This window comes from Lemur catta, chromosome 8 (assembly GCF_020740605.2).
Source record: "Lemur catta isolate mLemCat1 chromosome 8, mLemCat1.pri, whole genome shotgun sequence".
In the NCBI taxonomy this organism is placed as follows: Eukaryota; Metazoa; Chordata; class Mammalia; order Primates; family Lemuridae; genus Lemur; species Lemur catta.
The window spans coordinates 59,884,282-59,906,005 of record NC_059135.1 but is presented as its reverse complement, the minus strand read 5'-3'; the positions used below and the strand labels follow the sequence as shown (position 1 = coordinate 59,906,005).

The 21,724-nt window shown below is 35.1% G+C and overlaps 1 long non-coding RNA gene across 3 annotated transcripts in view; it reads left to right on the top strand.

Moving 5' to 3' along the window:
* Window positions 1-21,724, top strand: part of LOC123643707 — a 134,332-nt gene that overhangs the window by 8,262 nt on the left and 104,346 nt on the right. The window lies entirely within an intron of this gene.

The following is a 21,724-nucleotide window of genomic DNA, read 5'->3' as shown; positions in this document are numbered from 1 at the left end:
TCAGTTAGGGCCCTAAGAGCTACCCTTGACCATATTATGAACAAAGGGTAGTTATAAAATGTGAATTCTTGTTATTAACAACCTATAATCTACTGTGGGACCACAGAACCACCCAAGACTCTCTGAAAACTGAGAATGGGTTAAGTTGAATCAGATCCCTCTGTACTCTTAACAACGTCCACCCCATGAGAGATTTGCAGTGGAAGTAATTATGTTGCATATTTCCCTTTATTAACAAGAAAAGAAAATCTATCTAGGAATATCAAAAACAGACAAACAAGGAAAATAACTCACAAATTGTTTATTTGAATTACTGATAGTATGATGAAAAGACTTTACTGCCAAAAGTCCACCTAGTATGTTGAAACTACTGTTTCTAGCACATATAAAATTTTTAAATTTTTAAAAACATTAATTATTGGCTATTTTAGCTATTTTACCCTGGTGACTATGATAGAAGTGGACAAATGTGATAGAAAGGCAGAAAAGGATGGCATTATAAACTTACTGCATATATGTAAGCGTGTGAACTTTGGGTCTTTTTGTTAAGCTCATCTAGTCAGTGGAAAAAATAATACTTATTTTACCTATTTTATAGGGTGGTTGAGAAAATTTAATGAGATAACATAGTTAACAGACTTAGCAGAATGTCTAACACATAGAGTGCACTCAGGAACTCTGGCATGTGGATCTAAGTCTGTAATTCACAAGGTACTAGAAAGAGCTATGCCGATCACTGTTGACTGAAATATTCATATTTGTCCCCTGGGCTTATAGTATTTATCAGCTATCACAAGACAAGTAGATAGCAAGATAAGGATACTTGAGTAAGGAGTTATTTCTGTTTGGTGTGTTTTTATATGATTGCATACTTATAGGAACTACTGTGTATATTTCAGGGATAGTAATATGTATTTTCTAGATCTGTATAATTTTCTGTTATAGTAAATGCATGAGTTTGATCAGCAAAGAACAAATATTTTCATACAGAGATCTGGGAATGTACTAAGTAAATAAATGATTATTTTTTAAAATGAAAACATGAAAATGGGATTCAGATATTTTTTCTGAGGGTGTTAAAGGAAACCATGTCAGTTTTAATGTCTGAATTCCCTGACTATATAGGGACTATTTATGATGATCAGTGACCTTTAATTTGGAACAGTGCTAAAATGTCATTTTACATCTGGCAAATGTAAGGCTCCTTTCTTCTCTATATATTTTGAGTTGGGTTAAGTATCACCTCATCACTTCAGGCGTGATTCTTATGCATATTATAAATTTTACAATCTGTCAATACCATAGAACAAGCTGAGCTATGGCTAACACTATTTCAACATCTAAGAGCTTTCTTCCAATTCTTTCTAAAATATTTCACTTTTTTTTTAAACAATGTTAGAAAAAGTTGAGAATGTAAGAAGATGGTGGAACATGCTAATGGTGTATTTTGGAATACAATCTTTCCATTTGTTAGTTCTGTGCTTCAATTGACAGATTATAGAAGTCTAGCAAAAAACAATAAAGGATCTAAATTATTTCCGCATTAACATGTCTTTTAAATTTCAAAATTAAGTCAGTTTGGTGAAGCTAGGCATTCTGTAATCATGGTTTCATTAGTGGGAGAGATTTTATTAAGAATGCAAAGTATAACACATGGTACCTTCCAGTAAGCTGTAAAGAGAAAGTCTCTTATCAGTGTTATAGTAATAATACATGTGGTACTTGTTACATTTACTTGTAAGGTGCTAAAGAGCTCTATATATTTTAAACATGTAATTAATTCTTGCTCCATGCTTATAAGATGAGGATGCATAATTATTCTTATTTTAAAGATGAACAAAATTCAGCTCAAATTTATTATATTATTGGCCCAAGGACACACACATTAGTGGAAGAGTAGTACTTAAGTCTCCACATTTTTAGTAAAGAACACAGTACACTAGGTACTTGATACCCAGAACTGTTTTTAAATTACTAAAGGAATATAATATTTTCCAGTTGTTTTTATAATACATTAATGTTATTCTAATTAATGATTAATGAATATATTAGAATCACTATAAAAACAATAAAATAGAGTAGAAATGGGTAGAAAGTTCTTCAAACTTTTCAATCATGAAATTTGATTAATCATGCCAGGATGACATTTCCCAAAAGTACTATTTTACGAGAAAAGTAAAATATACTGATAATTTAAAGACTGAGACTTGAAAATAAATCTTAAAGTCAACTATATAGTTTGAAAGTCTTTAAGAAAGTTTCAATAGATAAATCAGTTTTTAAAGAACATATCAAAATGCTGTTCAATTTTGTCATATTATTTGTCTTAATAAGTAGGTAGCACATTTAGACAAACAATATTAATCTTAACTGAAGTTTACTAAAATATCTTTATTGTAAAACGCTCATAGGAGACCATATTAAGTACCTAGGGCTTTTTGGAGATTTTGGTTACTAACTGTAGTAACCAAATTGAGAAGCTGTTGTTTTGGTGGAAGTGAATAGGGTTTGGTAACTATTTTTAGGTTCTTAGAATATGTTGTGTTATTAATTGCTATAACATGTAACAGTATTAAGGCCTTTAGTATTTACTATTTATTTACTCACATTTATTTATACTTACTACTTATTTACAGTTACTATTTAGGTATTTAATAAAAATGTATACATATAAAATTAATATTCAGACCTAAACAAAACATATTATTTGGTATTTGATAAGTGCCGGCTATGATAACTTATACCAATAAGTAATGCCAAGATTAAAATATAATCTTGACAAATATCTAGAAGGGTCACTATTCTAAACCCCATTTTGAATCTCAGATAAATAATGTGTCATACCCAAATTCCCAGGATAAGGTACAGAAACAATAATTCAATATAAATTCAAAATGTTTTGATTTATCATTGGCCATTAATTACATTAAGAGATTCTTGCTTAAAGCAGTAGTTAAAAGAAGCATATAGATGAGGCCATAATTATGAAGTGTAATAATTCTGTGAAATTTCTCAGATTTGATCTTTATCAATGGCAGAGGATTTTATACCTGGCTGAACACCAGAGTCATTTGGTATACATGTTAAAAATATTAATTCCTAATCATCACATACTCTCTAGCCCTGCCCCTCCAGGCCAAAATATGAGCTAAGCCTTAGTCAAAAAACTTTTTTATTGCTCTTCATTTGTCTCTACTGAAAACAGAAATTGGAGACTATACCAGATGATTGTGAGATTCCTGTCTGTAGGTAGAACTTCTTAAGGATGTCGGTATCCCAAGTGCTTAACACAGAGTTAAATGTGCATAAGGTCCATCATATGTTTATTAAAGTGACAATGTAAAAATAAGGATAAAACAAGTTTCCTGCCTTCAAGTAGATTGCTCCCTTTCATGAGTGTGTTGAGACATATATACATGATATGAGAGCAGTACACAAATATATTCTTAAGTGCTCAAGAAGTTCTGAGAAAAAAAATCTGTGGAAGTCTTTGTTAAGGAGAGAGACCTGGATAGATGTAAATTTAGAGAGATAAAACACAAATAAAAAAAACCACTGCTTACTATGGAAACAGCATGAACTAATGTGTAGTAGTTGAATGAGCTCTCAGTTTGAGAGATTACAAGATACCCAGTCTCAAGGGGCATTTGTTGTTAGAAAATTGAATGAAATATTGTCAGAGCTCCAGGAGTATCTTGAATTCAAGGGTGTGATATGTAGTAAATATATCATGTGAAAGGTCAACTTCACGTCATAGGTGATAATTTTTAAAATGTATAAGTGAGTGGGGTATTCAGGATACAGCGTTGAGAGTTTCATATATACCCAAGAGAGGGAAAAGGGAAATTGCTATCTTCCCAAAGCAGACTGTTGAGAGAAAGTGAAACAATGCTGTCCTTTTTGCTTGTATACACTAATGTTTACCAATGGTTAAAGTTCAGAATTATGTAATTTCTAGTGAATCTTCGCTGTTATATATTTCTTGGTTGAAATTAAAAATAAAGTACTCTTCAATGTGCCTTAAAATAGAAATTGATTTGCTGTGTAACATTTTTGAATCTCACAGTCTTTGGGTCTACAATTTTATCTCAGCACCTCTTCCAGTTATAACATTTCCTGTTTTACCTCTGTTCTCTGGACAGCCATGGACTGCTACCTATGCAAACTACTCTGAAAATGAGTCTCAGAAGGCACAAATTCACATGTGCTTTACCACAGGATCACAGGATATTAGAAACTAGCCATGTAAACTCTGCAAAGAATTTCTTTCTAGAAATTGTAATGAGCTTGAGGCTAAGACAGGCAGTAGCATGCATATATTAGTTCCAGACTCAAGTTATTTATACAGTTATAATTCCTAGGGGGAAAATTGGGCGGGGCGGGGGAAGACGGGGAAGCAAATCCATTTTCATAAAAGGCTTATTTCTTAGATATCACTGCTTTATCATATTTGAAAACCTGGGAAAATAATTAAAAATTTCCACTTAGAATTTTTCATTTAGTTCAACTAATTTTGCAAGCTCCAACTCCTTTAAAGAACCTAGACTTGTCCTCCTTGACTGGCTCTCTGCTGGCAGATCATGGCTGCACTCAGAGAACTCCAATCCAGGCGAAACTCTGGTTCAGCAATTGAAAGAGGAGCATGTAGGGACAGAAAGCTGTGATGCAACCATGAATAGTGCAAATGCATAATGAATTGTAATAGATAATGCCAGCCAGCCCTGGGGAGGGCAAGATTCAAAGGAGAATATTTAAATCTAAGTTGCCTTCTTTGCAATTCACTTTTTAAGCAGTCTTTAAGATTTCTTCAAACAATCCCAAGTCATCTCTGTCTTTGGTAAAGAAGCCAATAAAACAATAACAATAACTATCATATATTTAAGACTAACTAGGTTCTGGGCACTGTATTAAGTACTTTATGGATATTGTCTCATTTAATAGTTACAAAACCACAGTATGTCTAACATTATTACCTTAATTTGACTGATGAAAAAATTTGCAATCACCATTTCAAAAAGCACTTCAGAATATTATAATACAATAAGGATGAGCCACTAGTATCTTTTGCACAAGTATGAGGTGGGGTAGCACAACACTATGATAGATTCTTATTAGAAAATGTTACTGATTTTCTATACAAGTAGTAATAGCCAAATCAGAGCAGTTCGCATTCAAGAAAAGAAGGCCACGGCCCAGTATAGACAAATAAAGGACTGATCCTTTGCTACTTTTCATTTCTGTCTCAACGTCATTCCAAGTATATTTTCATAAAATATGCATGATTGCCTTTGTATAAGACATTTAAATAAAGGAAGCATTGGCCAGACAAAATGGAAAGGAATGACATTTATCCTTTTCCAACTTTTTATTAACTGTGTAATTAAACATTTATTGCATAATTCTGGGCTTAGTATCATCAGATGAGTTCTATAGTTGTTCAGTTTTTTACTGGACAAACCTTCATTTTTATGCTGGGGTAAATTTAAAGGTTGTCCAAAGAAAAATTTCAAAGTGGTGTCTATTTGCATATATTTATTACCAAAATTATTAATCTTTGTAGGACAGAGGCCTAGTCCTTTTCAACTATCCATAAGGTTGGAGTTTGTTGGACTTCTGTTACCAAGATTTGTCTCAAATTCCATCCACTTCTCTCAATACTGGCCTCATATAATTATAGGAAATTATTTTATTTTGTAGCTATACTTAAAGATTTCTTCCCAACACAAATAAAAAAATGTAGATACCTTTTTGCTCCTTTAAGTATTTTTTCCTATTAAGAAAATGTGTAATATCAATCATTCTTCTCATTTAAAAAACATTCATTAAAAAATGAATGTACAACCATTTTATATACATATAAGAGAGGCACTTCCTTCTCTGAAAGAGATGATGATAACTATGTAGTACTGTAGCACATGAGTATTTATGTACTTGAGAGAGCAAAGTTGTGTCAATATTACTTTATACTTACTGTTTTACCCTTAATAAATAAGCAACATCAAGGATTCATGATAAAATTAAAAATAAAGTCAAGTCAGTGATAAATTCAGGTAGCTATTTCTGATTCTCAAGTTTAATATCTTATTTCTGCCAACTTGAACATTTTCCTCCCAAAAGATTTTTGCTGTATGCAATGTACATGTGAAAATGAATCATAGTCACGCCACCACTGATCTGTACCTGCCAATTTATGATTACTGGTATTTAACATAATTATGAATAATCATGATTCAGAATGTGAAAATCACTCAGGAAGAGCAGGCCAGTTCTGATACGCATTATGTATAATCAAGACAACTAATCTTTTGTTTGCCTACTGGTTATGTAAATGTTTACTCCATAAATGACTGTAATGCAACCAAAGCCTAACCCTGCTACAACCTGAGCTGTAGTTTGGAATAATAATCTCCCCCATAATAATTATTTATGTTGTTTAGTTATTAACTTCTTGCAGGAATGAAACTGGAATTGAATTCAACCAAAACCAGGTGCCTAGTCCATACATATTTATATATAGGATATATATGGCATATATGCATAACTATGACTTTTAGATCCTTTACCCTGGTTTAAGCGCAGTTATTTATTTTATCTTGTAACCACAGCAACAACAGCAAGACGAGGTGACTTGCAGTTTAGATAACTTCTCTTCTATCTCAGGACCAGTTGACCATGTAATTTTGCTATGGTGTATAGAAGATACAATAATCAAAAAATCAATGAAACAAAAACAGCCACTGGCACTGGGAAATTGTCTCTCAGACCAGATGGCTTAAAGCTCCTCATATGTCTCAGCTTTTTTTTAATGCTAATATTGCAATTTATATAAACATAGGTATAAAGTAAGCCTAACAGCAGTAGGAGTTAGTGACTCTCTCATAACCTTAAGGCTCCCTGAAGTCTCTGTTCCTTCTCTATGATCCCAGCTCAGGCCCTTGGTGCAGTAGAAGTAATCATATTCTAGAACACAGAACAGATAATTCAACTCTGTACCCTCAGAAGTCACTCCTTTCCACATTTCCCTCTCTTTGCTCTCCCTCCGTTAGCCCCAAACCAATCTCCTCCTGCCATGGGGCAGGGAGGTAGAGCTGGGCGAGGCCTGAAATTTATTCTCTTTTAGGCTGTAAGGGAGTCAGTATATGCTCAGTGCAATTTATGCAATTTTTCAATGTAGATTTGATTTACATATTTTCTCTTTTTATGGCGTTATGCAATGGTCTTTGATGATTTTCTTTCCAGTTATTTTCCTCTTATTTTTATCCCCTTGCTTCAGGGCTTGCAATCATAGGTTAGGTCTGAAAGATTTATAGTTCTTGAGTGTGCAAGATACAAATGATATGCTGGTCAAAGTTTAGAATCTTATTTAAAAAGTGAACTTTTTACCTGATTATCACATATCCCCTTAAATAGCATGGTGTGATTTAGAACAGGTGATTTCTTCATGCCTATAGTCCTAGCACTCTGGGAGACCAAGGCAGATGGATCCTTTGACCTCAGGAGTTCGAGACCAGCCTGAGCAAGAGTGAGACCCATCTCTACTAAAAAAAAAAATAGAAAGAAATTAGCTGGACAACTAAAAATATATATAGAAAAAATTAGCTGGAAATGGTGGGGCATACCTGTAGTCCCAGCTACTTGGGAGGCTGAGGCAGAAGGATTGCTTGAGCCCAGGAGTCTGAGGTTACTGTGAGCTAGGCTGATGCCATGGCACTCTAGCCTGGGCAACACAGTGAGACTCTGTCTCAAAAAAAAAAAAAAAAAAAGAACAGGTGACTTCTCTTTGTGCTTGTGCTCTTAGTTGCCACATGTTTCAAAATTACAAAGAGCAGGTACAGTCACAACAAAAATTTCCTATCTTGCTTCTAATATTTTTGGACACAGGAAGACTATAGGGTGAGTAGGCTGGAAAAAGCAGATTCCTTTTTAAAACTTAGCAACGGCCATTGGTCAGTGGCCATCATTTTTGGTGTTGGATGTTTTTCCTTTTCCTTCTCTTAAGCATGCCATTCTTCATTTGTATCCTGTGCTTAGTATTTATCACACCATACTTGACGCCATAGTTGTATGTGGGCAGAGGCTGTGTTTTAATTCACTTTGTGCAATTTATATGAATTGCAAATAAAAAGTTACATTTCTGTAATTTTTATGAATCAAATTAAATCTTTCCCAACTTTCTGCAGCCAACATTGAGAGAAATCTACCACCAGTCAGTTGTTGGCTTATCCTTGTGCATCTCCCAGCAGTTGCAGCAGAACACATGGACTATCTGAGCCCCTCTCTCAGTTTAGGGGCCAAAGAGCTTAGGCCACTCACCCACTTCAACTCAAATTCTCAGCATCCATTCCCTCCCCTTTGTTGAACAACACTATTTAATTATCTATGGGCATAACCTACCAGAGCAAAATAACAGCATCTCCTCCCTACATACTTCAGGAAGATCATACCTGGGAGCCAAAGAGCCTAGAAATCTTCCTTATAAGAGAGAGAAGGTGAAAATAAATATATGTTCTTTTTGCTGATGAGCCCTTGTCAGATAAAAATGTAAATTAATGTGTTAATTTACCCTGCTATATTTTATATTTACCACCTCTACCAGTGCTTGGCAGGCAAAGAATTACTTCTAAATTAATGAAAATATCTTTGCTGACTTCATTTTTCCCATTGATGAGTTCAATCCTAATACTTCAGTATTTTTCAGTTTCATATGCTTTAGATGCTTTTCAGGAAGCTCATCCACTTTCATAGCTTCACTAACATCTGTTTTTAATAACTCCAAAATCTACACCAATATTTGTACTAATTTTATATCTCCATCTACAATAATACCTCTTTTGGATATTCAAATTGTGAAAGTTCACAAGTTGAAATCTGAGTTCGTAACTATTTTTCTACTTCATCCAGTGCCAATAAATCATTGTCTTTTGAATACCTTAGACCTCCAGCTTTTGAAACTAATGTTTCCATTTCTCCTTTGAATCTCTTATCAATTTTTCTGATTCTTTCCTATCCTCAGTCATACTTCAAGCTTTCAGTTCTTAAATTTATTAATGTTTAGTTCACATCACCTTACATATGACACCATTGAACAAATAGTTAAAACTAATATTTAGCCAGCATTTATTATTGTATTAATAGTAGTGGGTCATGCATCACCAACATTTTTTTAAAATTAATTTTAGCAAAAAATATTGCCAGCTTCTTCACCTTGAGACAGGAAATGACTTTACAATCATTGCAGTGGTCAGAAAAGACATTTTAGCAGCTTCATTCCCTGACTATAAAACAGATCAAAAAATATTTTTTGATCGCAACTTCACTAAAAGGATCACTATGTCTCCTATAAGACAATATAATAATATTACCTTGGAAAGCATCTCTACATGGTTCCTATAGTAGCATAATGAAGTTCTAAGGATGTATTTTACACCTATATCCTTGTTTGGTGGACATCTCCCTGGCTCAAATGAAAGCTCCATAAAGGTAGAGGCTCTAAATGCTTTTCACATTTCTCTATCTCCAGCACTTTGAACAATGCCTGGCGGGAGCATGGTATCAATAAGTATCTGTTAAATGAATGAATGAATGTGAATGAATGTGATTTTCTAATGTATATAATTTAACTATTTGAGACATGTTGCTACATATTTAGTCAAATAGTTTCATTTTCATACAATCTATAACCTCATTCATGTTTTTAGAGAAAAAAATCAAGTGTATAGTATCCCTCACAAATATTTTTGCCCTGCTTTAAAAAGAAAATGTGGGGGGAAAAGTGTGTTCCCAGGGGTTAGAAACTTCTAAACATCTGTAACAGCAATACTATATTTGGCATACACTAATACACCAATGTATCTTCATGCTTAGTCATCTCCAGATCCTGCTAATGCGGCAGCTTGCATTTTGAGCACATGCCTGAGATCCCCAGATCATAGTTTCCTCCACTGAGCCGCCTACCCTTAAGGCTAAGCTAGCAGGCTAAGTGTTCCTTGAAGAAAGAGGCTGTGACTAAATAAATGGAAGTGTTTGCCAGAGAGGGAGAGGAAGAAGAAATAGAATGTTTTCTTTTCTTTCTTTCTTTTTTTTTTTTGAGACAGAGTCTCACTCTGTCACCTGGGCTAAGAGTGCTGTGGCATCAGCCTAGCTCACAGCAACCTCAAACTCTTGGGCTCAAGCAATCCTCCTGCCTCAGCCTCCCAAGTAGCTGGGACTACAGGCTTATGCCACCATGCCTGGCTAATTTTTTCTATTTTTAATAGAGATGGGAGGGTCTCACTCTTGCTCAGGCTGGTCTTAAACTCCTGACATCAAGAGATCCTCCCTCCTCGGCCTCCCACAGTGCTAGGATTACAGGCGTGTGCCATCACACCTGGCCAGGAAATAGAATGTTGATCTCCCCCAGCCTAGGAGAGTGGATAAAGAAAACTGATAGAGGCAGAGGGAGAAGGTCGTATGTGTGTGTGTCCTCTTCTCCCCTCTTCAAAGGTGAAAATTCCAGAGAGGGGAAACGTGTTAGAAACACTCAGAGAAGTATAAGATAGCCTGAGAACACTCAATCATGTGGCCTGAATCTTTAGGCCTGTAGTAGGAGGCAGCTTGGTGACATACAAATGTCAGGCAGTGACGTGGCCTTGATGAGATAGTGAGCTCAGCACAGTGTCCCTACTTTCATACAGTCTCCTTGGTCAGAAGCTCCCAGATGGTGAGTGAGCCAGAAGGCTGATAAAGGCTGTCCTGGAGTCATGATAAAGAGCTCTAGTACGTGATGTACACTAAGCATCTAGTTGTGTCCTGGTGGTAACAAGTATCGTACAGGGATCAACCCAGCCCAGCAGGATCCAGCACACGTGTGGATCTCTGGCACCATTAACCCTTTCTTCCATGAGTTCACATAAGCCCCTGTCTGCCTGGAGGCCACATTGTAGATATAGAAATCTGAGAAACTGAACATGCCCCTGAAAGAGACTGAATCATTTAAAAGTGATACATGGATCAGTAAGATTACCTCACTGCGCCCCCTGGCAAGTCACCCACAGGGTGGGGGTTCATGAGGATTAGAATGATTCAGCTGTCCTTCCATTAAGCTCATAGAGGCATCAAACAGAATGTGCTTATTCTTGACGGGACAGAAAAGGGGATGATCAACTACTGCTTGCTCTAGTCTGGGGAGAGAGAAAAGAGTGAGAAAGTTGGTACCCAGTCCTCTGCTTCTATGCAACTGTTTCCATCCTCACTCTACTTTTTTCTCTGTCATCTTCCAGCTCATCTTGTTGTCTGTGAACTTGACAGGATTTGGCTGGTTGTAAAATGGGATAGGTTTGGCTAAGATTCTAGGAGTGGCTTGCTTTGATGTCTTTGGTTGTTAACTTTTTTTAAATTAAGAAACACCCTAGCAGCTGCCTGTTTCTTACCAAAAAACCAAACCACAAAACCAGAATGCCATTTTTCAGTTGTATGAATCACTCCTTTTCTCTTTTTATTCTAAACTTCTTCTAAATCTAGTTATGGTTCTCTTATATTGCTTCTCCCTCCTTTTTTTTTCTTTTCTTTTTTTCTTTCTAAATATGGCACTTATAAGAACTTGCCTGATTTAAAAAGAGGGAGATGTATTACATTTAGTACTAATTAACCAGACAGAAAAAAAAAATCACTAAAGAAATAGATGATCTGTATGGCACTATAAACCACTGTGACCTAATTGACATTTGTAGAACAGTATAGCCAACAAATGCAGAATGCACATCTTCAAGTGCACAGGATATAATCGCCAGCATAGCCCACAGGCTGAGCTATGACACAAACCTCAACATATTTAAAAGATTTGAAATCACAGAATATATTCCCTAACCACACTGGAATAAAACTAGAAATTAGTAATAGTAAGATATTTAGAGAAAGGCTTAAACATGTGGAAATTAAACAACACACTTCTAAATAGTCGATGGATGAAAAAGAAATCACAAGAGAAATTTAAAAATATTTCAATCCTTACCTTAGTAAAAATACATCATATGAAAAATTGATGACTATCAATAAAACAGTGCTTAACAGGAAATCGGCACTGTTACCAACTGTTCCGTAATGCAGGGTGATTGATTTTAATCAGATTGTTAAAGGTTAGCTACCTACTCTTTCTAATTTAGAGAAAAGTATCCATGGAAATGTAGGTAAATCTTGAGAATGCATGTAATATCCCTGCAAAGAGTGAACTTTTATGTAAGCTCTAGGATTAAATGTACTGTAGTAATATTTTGGGATAAATTTTCTTCACTGTTTAAGTATCTCTCCTAGGTCAGTGAAAAAAAAATGTGACACCATACCTAGATATTTGTTTTTTGTGAGCATTTAATGTAATATATAAACAAAGTCAAATATACAAAATAAAAATGAAAAATCTTATCTATTTACGCAGCACCTAGTATATTGTTATTGTTTGGTACTATCATCCCCGTAGAGCTAGTACTATTTACATACCAAATCCATAGCACAGATTGAAACACTATGGAAGTACTGTTGTCCCTCAGTATCCACAGGGGATTGGTCCCAGGAGCCTCATGGATACCAAAATCCAGTCTCTTATATAAAATTGTTTAGTATTTGCATATAACCTATGCATGTCCTCCTGTGTATTTTAAATCATCTCTAGATTACTTCTACTACCTAATACAATGTAAATGATGTATAAATAGTTGTTATATTGTATTTATTATTTGTATTATTTTGTTGTTGTTGTTATATTGTTATGTGTGTGGTTGGTTGAATCCATGGTTGTGGAATTGTAGATAGGGAGGGGCGACTATATTATGCAGAGACATAAAATGGGAATTCATTGGTTTAGACACTGTTGAATAGAGGAAGAAACGGATTTTTCTGTTTGACAATTCATAAACATTGATAGTTTTTGTGAATATACAGAGGCTTTTCAGGGCTTTTGGGGGGCTGCCTAGAGTATTGCTCTTTATACTTTCTGAAATTTGACTTCACGGATTTTTAGTGGATAAATATCACTTATTAAGAAAAGAGGAGATTTGAACAAGTGCAGAGTGCTTTTTATGCTGTTTTATTAGCCAAATTATAACTAGAATGTTATAATTTATTATAACATTTTTAAACATTTATTATTGATATTGTTCCTCTCCTATAAGTCCCTATCAACTCCTACCTCCTCCTTTAGGCAGGCTTCCTTAAAATCCACACTCCATCCCCAAACAGATGAGCTCTTACCTTCCTATTAGCTGCATAGTCTCTCAGTCCATTCTGTCTTGTACTGTCTTTATTTGTACTTCTCTTATTCCTTTTCAATATATTCCTAGATGTCAAGCACTCAAAGTGCCTATCACAGTGATTTGTACATATTTAGTGCTAACAATATTTGAGAATGAATGACAAACAATATAATAATAGCAATTACTAATGTGAAAAGAAAAACTTTAGACAAGTTAAATTTAACAGAGTTTAATTGAGCAAAGAATGATTTGCAGTTACAAAACCAGCAGCCCTCAGAGCCACAAGAGGTTCAGAGCACTCCACTCCGCAAGGTAGGCAGGCAGCATTTCTGGACAGAAAAGAGAAATGAGGTACAGAAACAGCTTGATTGGTTACAATGCAGTGTTTGCCTTATTTGCACAGGGTCTGATCAGTTGGCAGCCTGTGATTGGCTGAAGCTCAGCTGCTGTCACTGGCTGAGACTCAGCTGTTCAAAAAATATAGGTACTCCTTAATTGAATTTTCAATTTGTTTATGTACTATGTTAGGTTGCAGTTCCCTACATAGGGGCTTAAGAGACAGAGACAGAGATAGCCTCAGGCAAAATTTAGTTTAATTTAACATTAACATTTACTGTCCTTTCCCTGTAAGAAAAGTGCCCAAGAATGGGATGACTGACTTACCACAATTTACTCTTCTCAAATCTAAGGAGAGGTTGAGTTTTGTGGCTGCAATGTTCCATGAAAACATCTCCTGTCCTTATGACTGCTAGATGCTAGCTTGAGAAGCAAGCACTCTTAGAATGCTTAGAGTTTGCCTAATATTTGGTATAGTGGAGGGCTCAACAAGCTAAGAATGATTTTTATATTAATATTTTCAAATGGCTAAAAAATAGCAAAGAAAAAATAATACTGTGTGATGTGTGGAAATTATACGAAATTAAAATTTTTGTGTCCGTACAGAAAGGTTTTGTCCAACACACCCACACTCATTTGTTTGTATATTGCCTATGGCTGATTTCATGCTACAAGAGAATCAAGTAGTTGCTGCAGTGAAAACTGGAGGGCTCGCAAGGCCTAAAATATTCACTATCTGGCCCTTTACAAGAAAAGTTTGCTAGTTTCTGGTAGAGTGAATTATCATGTCATTATGCCATATCAAATTTTCTCTCTTAACATGTATATTGTGTAAAACTGATAAAAATTTCATAGGCACAATAGTTTAGAATATACATTTCTGGGGAAAGACAATACAAGAAACAAATCCAATGTCACATATTCTTTTACTAGATCATAGATTCTTGCTTGCATCACTTTGTTTCGCAATCTCTACCTTGACAGTGAATTCTGGGTTTAAGAACCAACCTAACATGCACAATATAACAGCAGTATATGTAATAAAAACATAGGGTATAAAGCTGTAGGTGGGTTTGTGTAATTTTACCAGCACTGTTTAAATAATAATGTATTGTTGAATGTACTACTGAGAGTTATTAATTGCATCATATTCATAACAAAGATGACAGCTTCTTGGTGCTACCTCTTACCTTGCAGCTCTCAATAAACATGAAGATTTTAAATATTTTTAAATGATGTTTAAAAATAATATAACAGTATTTGTTCTACTCTGATGTATGGTGTTTTTTGCTCTGCGGATGATGTGGAGGGATAAATACAATTACGAATTAAAAATGAGAGACACAGACAAGAAATGAAGAGAAGAAAGAATAACAAAATAGGAGTTTCAGGTGGGCAACACCTCTTTCTCTTAATAAAAAAGCTATTCCAGAACACAAATTGTTGTGACCTGGTTGGTTTTTCAAAAGAAGACAATGATTCGGTATAACTGTAACAGCAAGAACTCAAAGAAAAAATAAATGGAGTGTAGCTAAATCTTTAACTGGTTTGTTTCTCTTAAACTTTTGTTGGAGTAGCAGAAGTGAGGCTGGATCAGGGAAGCTGCGAAGTGAGAAAGAGGTTAATATTCAAACCCAGCAGCATCCTCTTTGTTGTTTGAGAGGCTTGAAGACAATATGGAACATGTAAGAGTTTCCCACGCTAATGTTTTAATGACTCCAACTGGTCTGAAAAATGTCATTTATGGATAAGGAGTGTTGAGTATGAAATTATGAGGTAGTAATTTATTTGTAACACAGTATTTGTATGCATAAATTGTACATGTGCATGTGTGTTAGGGGTTGAATTGGTGGCCAGAGAAAATGATACTATCTGTAAAACCAAACAACCCAGAGTCCAGAGAACATTGTGGTGAGGCCCCACGGACAAATGAGTAGAAGAGGACTCTCATCTTTTATGGCAGGCCCAATGCCTGACAACAATAATCTCTCAGGAATTAATTTCTAAAATAATAGGATTAAAAGTTTGAATAATACTCCAAATTGAATCATCTTCACAGACTGCTTTCATCCCAAATATTTTTGAGGAATATCCTTTCCATCCACTCACTTAATTATGAGCCCAAAACAGCAACAACAATAACACTCTAACCTATTTTATCATCTAGGCAACTCCAAATATTACTTTCTTTCTTGTTCCTATCCCCCGCCCCTTTTTTTTAATGTTCTGGGCAGAGGTGAAGAAAAGGAGATATAATAAAATTCTTTCTGAAAGCTACCAACATTTGTTAAAAAATTTAAAAATATCTTCTAAAACAAAACACAAAACCCCATCAATTTACTAATAAATCCTAGTTCTCCCAGGTCACAAGTTAAAAGAGAAAGCTTAGATTTCTAAAACACATGCCAAAGTAAATATGCCTTTTCATTAAGTCTGAAATCTTAAAAATGGCCCACCCTGTTTTTTTCTCTCAATGACTCTTTCTTTCCCTAGACTTTCCACCCTTGGGTATAAATGGTTATATTATTGTTGAAAACTCATATTTTGCTGCCTCATGTCTATCTTTACTAATGCATTAGCTCTAGTCCCTCAAATTGTTGCTCATATTTTTCTTGGAGTTCTTGGGATTAGAGGTGTAACTGTTCAATCTGAGCTCATGAATAGTCTTCTTATTCTAGTTCTCTCTCCCATAACTTCTTGTTGCCCTCAAAGTACTTGAGGGCAAGAGCTCTCCACTACTACTGCTGCAGGGCCCCACCATAGGCACACACCTCTTTGGATCACAGAAGTTGATCACTCGTGTTATCAAAGCTGTGAATTCTCAAGATGCCGGGAAGATGCCCATTCCTGGAGTCTTTAATACCCTGAGGTCAAGCTATGTGCTACACCAAATGGGCTACAGTGCCTCTTTCAATCCCTGTGTTTCTCAAACACCTTCAGCTTCTGTTCAGAATTCCTCCCACCTTAGGACTCACAGAGGTCAACTGTGACCTGCCTAATTACTTCTTTTTTTTTTTTTTTTTTTTTTTTTGAGGCAGAGTCTTACTCTGTTGCCCAGGCTAGAGTGCCGTGGCATCAGCCTTGCTCACAGCAACTTCAGACTCCTGGGGTCAGGCAATCCTCCTGCCTCAGCCTCCCGAGTAGCTGGGACTACAGGCATGCGCCACCATGCCCAGCTAATTTTTCTATATATATTTTTAGCTGTCCGTATAATTTCTTTCTATGTTTAGTAGGGACAGGGTCTCGCTCTTGCTCAGGCTGGTCTCGAACTCCTGAGCTCAAACGATCCGCCCGCCTCGGCCTCCCAGAGTTCAGGATTACAGGCGTGAGCCACCGTGCCTGGCTTAATTACTTCTTTAGACATGTCTGGTTATCCCTGAGTTCCATCTTGGAGTCAGATAGGTACCCTATACTACCCTAAAAAAAAAAAAAAAAAAAAAAAAAAAAATCTTTAAATCCTGATTTTTAAAATGCTCTTTCTGCCCTGTGAAACCCAATATTATTCTTATCAATTTGATCCCTCTCTAACCTTATGGTCGGATTTCTCATCTTGAGCTCTAAGAGTCTAAGAAACTCTATGTTGGCATCATCTGACAAAAGCTGAAGTTCAGCTTAAGTATGAACTTTTGATAAAAAATTGTCAATTTTGTCTCAAAGAAACATCTAATTAAGTTTTAACATTTGGGTTATTTGAAGACACAGGAACTCTTAACATTCTTAAGAAAAATTATTCAAACCTTGGAAATGAAGCAAAAAGGATTACATATCCTTTCACTATCTTACTGGGGCTTTGCCTAACAGGTCCTCTTAAAGGTAATTTAACTCTGTAGGAGAATGTCCCTTCATTTGATATACTGTTTACTATTGATTAGAACCAGGGCTGCCATGTTACATGTTAACTTGTGGGGTTTTGTTGGGTAGAGATGCAAAGGATTTGTCTAGTAGAAAAGATAGTTCTAAGATTATTGTTTGATTGCCCTGTAGGACATTAACTCATTTTAGTCTAACCTAGCAATCTTATTCTAACATTCTTTCTTTATTGTCTCCTCTTGTGCTCTTGAAATCACATTAATCATCTTGCTAGTCTCATTAATGAGTTACATAAAATTGTAATACCAGTTTATTCTACAGTCATATGAAACCCATGTTTGGTTATATTTTGAAAATTATACTTTGACAATTTTGGAAATTGTCACACTGAGTTGCCCAAAGGGACTCACTGGTCTGGACCATTTATACAATATTGCACTTAAATGAAGCTCCTAAACTGTTTAAGCCCAGGCATTTCTTTCCTTGGCTCCTGAGTAAATCCCAAGCAGCACTAGAACTTTACTTTTGCTAATTCTGTTTCTGTTTTTTTTTGTTTGTTTATTTACTTTGTTTTCTAATTCTGTGCTTTTGTTTTTGTTTTTCATTCTTGGCAAATATGTCAGTCTATCCATGCCTTTTCTTATTCACGGTTTGGGCCATTTACCTTTCCAAAGACAGATGCAGAAATGATTGGATATCAAATCATGAGGCTATTTTCAATGAGCTGAGAAAGCATCCTGTGTGTCTGTATATGGTTTGTGCACAGCCAATAAGTTATTGCCCATTGGTGGCTGCAATACTTGAGAATCTCATTATGGTCTGATCATCTCTGTCAAGTGGATGATGGTGATGTTTTCTATCAGATAAGAGATGATGAAAAATTCTTTTTAAGACTTTTTGTTTCTTATCAGCTTGTCTGTTCGTAAGCTCAAATCAATCATAAACTGTTTCATTTCTTCTGGAAAAGAGAACAGTCCTTTGAGGTCAGGGCTAATGAGATGCTTTGTTTGTGTGTTTATTTTGACCTGCAGCAGAAATTGCAGAACTGGAATTGCGAGCTTTCTGTGTATGTATAGTAGTGAAAAGACTTTACCTCTCATTGACTGAGTGTAGAATATTTTCATGGCTCTGAAAGGTATTAAAATATTTGTTACAATGTCTCTTAAAATAGTAGAATTCTGTTTTTAATTGTTAAAGGTAAGCACTTAAATAAATCTAAAATTCCCAGGAAATAAAGAAACTAAAGTTCTGAAACTTTAAGGAAACTAAATTCTGAAGGAAAAAAAGTACTTCTCACAGAAACTGGCAAATCAGAAGTTTTTCTATATAAAAATCAAATAATCAAGGTGAATATATGAACAAATTAGACTGGTTTAAAATTTTTAGTTTTAAAAACTATTAATATATCTTTCACCTGTGTGAAGTATAATATTAGCATACCATTTATTTATGTTTGTTTATTTAAGATTTGGGTTTGTTTTCTCATGAAGAGACTAGTTAATGTAGATGTCCTAAATGTCTTGTACTGTTTATTAATTAGATAAGCTAACATATTTCTACATAATTTAAGAAAAAATTTAAGAAATTTCCATATAAGAAAAAAATCATGTATTTGACTAAATTGAATTATTATTCTGACAAACTTTAAAAAAAAGTAATTACTTTTTGTAATGTATCAGTTTAAACATAATTTCCAAGATCCTTAGTTAACTTTAAGATCTAGAATTAATATTAAATCAAATTAATTAATAGATGTTATTTAGATACTTGGATAATTTCTGAGTAACATAGAATACTGAAACATTGGCCAGTAATTTTTGTTCATTAAAGGGGAACTGTTTGGGGGTCATGTTAATAGGCTTATTAATTTCTGTCACTTTAAGAAAGTACGAAAGAATGTGTGGAGGAAGTCATATTATATTTGTGATTTTGATGATCTGCTAAAATACTTGAGTAAGACAGATATTTCTCAATTACCTATCTCTTAGGTATCTGTGAAATGGAAATTGGTTACTTTGATTAAGGCTGTAATTAACATTCTTGACTGAAACTGTACTAGGAGCAATTGTAGCAGAGAACTATGATTGGGAATCAAGATAATGGAGCATGTTTTAGCTGATAAAAGGAGAGGGAATGTAGTATTATCCTGAGGTAAAATGTCTGGTTGTTCCAAAGTATAAAAGAAGATACTGAAAAATAAATGTGAATAGATATAGACAATTGTAGAAGGTTTGTACAAAGTGAAGTTTGGTTGCTTTAGTTTGCAATTACCTACAAACGGTAAGTCTGAAAAGATAATGTGTTAAATTTTTGGCAGATTTGCTCAGTTTTGATGGATTTATGCATAAGATACTTTTTAAAATAGAAGCTTGGAAATGAGTTGCTACCAAATACTACATTTTTGCAAAACTATAATAGAATTTGGTTTACTCCCTCTTAAAATTGCAAATAAGTCCTAGAGAGTCCTGTCTGCTCTTAACAAGTTTACTAAACAGTTAACCTTAAAACAGGAATTATATCCAGGTGGGCCTAATCTAATCATGAGGTCTTTGAAAGCAAGAAAGTTTTCTCCAGCTGGTAGCTGCAGGGAAAATCAGGGATAGTTGAAGCATGAGAAGGAGTTGGCTCACTGTTCTTGTTTAAAGGAGAAGGGGAGGGGGCTAGTTTGAGGTTGCTGTGATGCCAGGACACCTCTAGTCTTGGTGACTGAGACTGTCCCAAAAAAAAAAAAAAACAAACTGTAAATGCCATCACTACTTGGCAGGCCAGACACCTTGTTGTATTTTTTTTTCCCCATTAATAATGTATGTGGAGACACACCTTGTTGTATTTTAAGGACTTTTTTTTTTTTTTTTTTTTTTTTGAGACAGAGTCTTACTCTGTTGCCCAGGCTAGAATGCTGTGGCGTCAGCCTAGCTCACAGCAGTCTCAAACACCTGGGCTCAAGCCATCCTCCTGCCTCAGCCTCCCAAGTAGCTGGGACTACAGGCATGCACCACCATGCATGGCTAATTTTTTCTATATATATTTTTAGCTGTCCAGATACTTTCTTTCTATTTTTAGTAGAGACGGAGGTCTCGCTTTTGCTCAGGCTGGTCTTAAACTCCTGAGCTCAAACGATCCACCCGCCTCGGCCTCCCAGAGTGCTAGGATTACAGGTGTGAGCCACCTCGCCCGGCCGTATTTGAAGGACTTTGAGGAGAGAAGAATATACCCAAATTTATAGATATGACAGGTGAACTTTGTTGAGATGAATTTCTTGGGTTTGGTTTCTTAGCCTCAGACTAAAGCAGCCAACAAGAGCAATTTTTAAAAATCTGGAATAATAAATGCTATTAAAAATGCAATTTGAATTTTTTTTTTTTTTTTTTTGAGACAGAGTCTCACTCCTTTGCCCAGGTTGGAGTGCAGTGGCATCAGCCTAGCTCACAGCAACCTCAAATTTCTGGGCTCAAGGGATCCTCCTGCCTCAGCTTTCCAAGTAGCTGGGACTACAGGAGCGTGCCAGCACACTTGATTAATTTTTTTCTGTTTTTAGTAGAGATGGGGGTCTCACTCTTGCTCAGGCTGGTCTTGAACTCCTAAGCTCAAGCGATCTTTCTATCTCCATCTCACAGAGTACTAGGATTACAAGCGTGAGCCATCATACCCAGCCAATTTGAGATTATGAAATTTTCACATAAGTTAATTTTCTGGCTTGAGTAGTTGTTCAACACTATATGGCTCTATATGTGCTGACCTTGGCAAGGAGATTAATTAACACCTTGTGCTACACTCACACATCAAGATAAAATGAGACCAGTCTTATTTTGTTTTCGAGAATAATCTTTGAGGATATGTTGCTGTTGTTAGTATTTTTGTGAGCTTAAAGTGAATTGGAAAATATTTTATGCCCACTGAAAAAAACAAGTTTTTGATATCTGAAATGGCAGGTTTTGATATTTCTGCTCTTGGAATCAGGTTTAGCATCCTGTTTCCCTCATTAATGAGCTAAGTAAAGCTTTGACACGTTTATTCTATGTTTGTATTAGTCATGTTTTCAGTTTTTTGAAAATGATACATTATGAAAAAATATGAAATTCAGTATAGGTTTCACATCTAACTTTTATAATTTTATTTTGATTAGTAATTATTAACTTTGAGATTTTATTCCAACATTGTTTAACTTTTCTTTTTAAACCATTAATTTTTAAAATCTTAAAGGAAATGCTCTTGATTACCTTGCTCCTGGTCTTAAAAATTTCTGAAATGTTAAATGAGGGGAAAAGATATTTCTCTAAATCAACCAGTTAATTATTACTGTGTTTGAACATAAAAATCACCAGATCTGTTTCTTGACCATTTATTATTTCCTT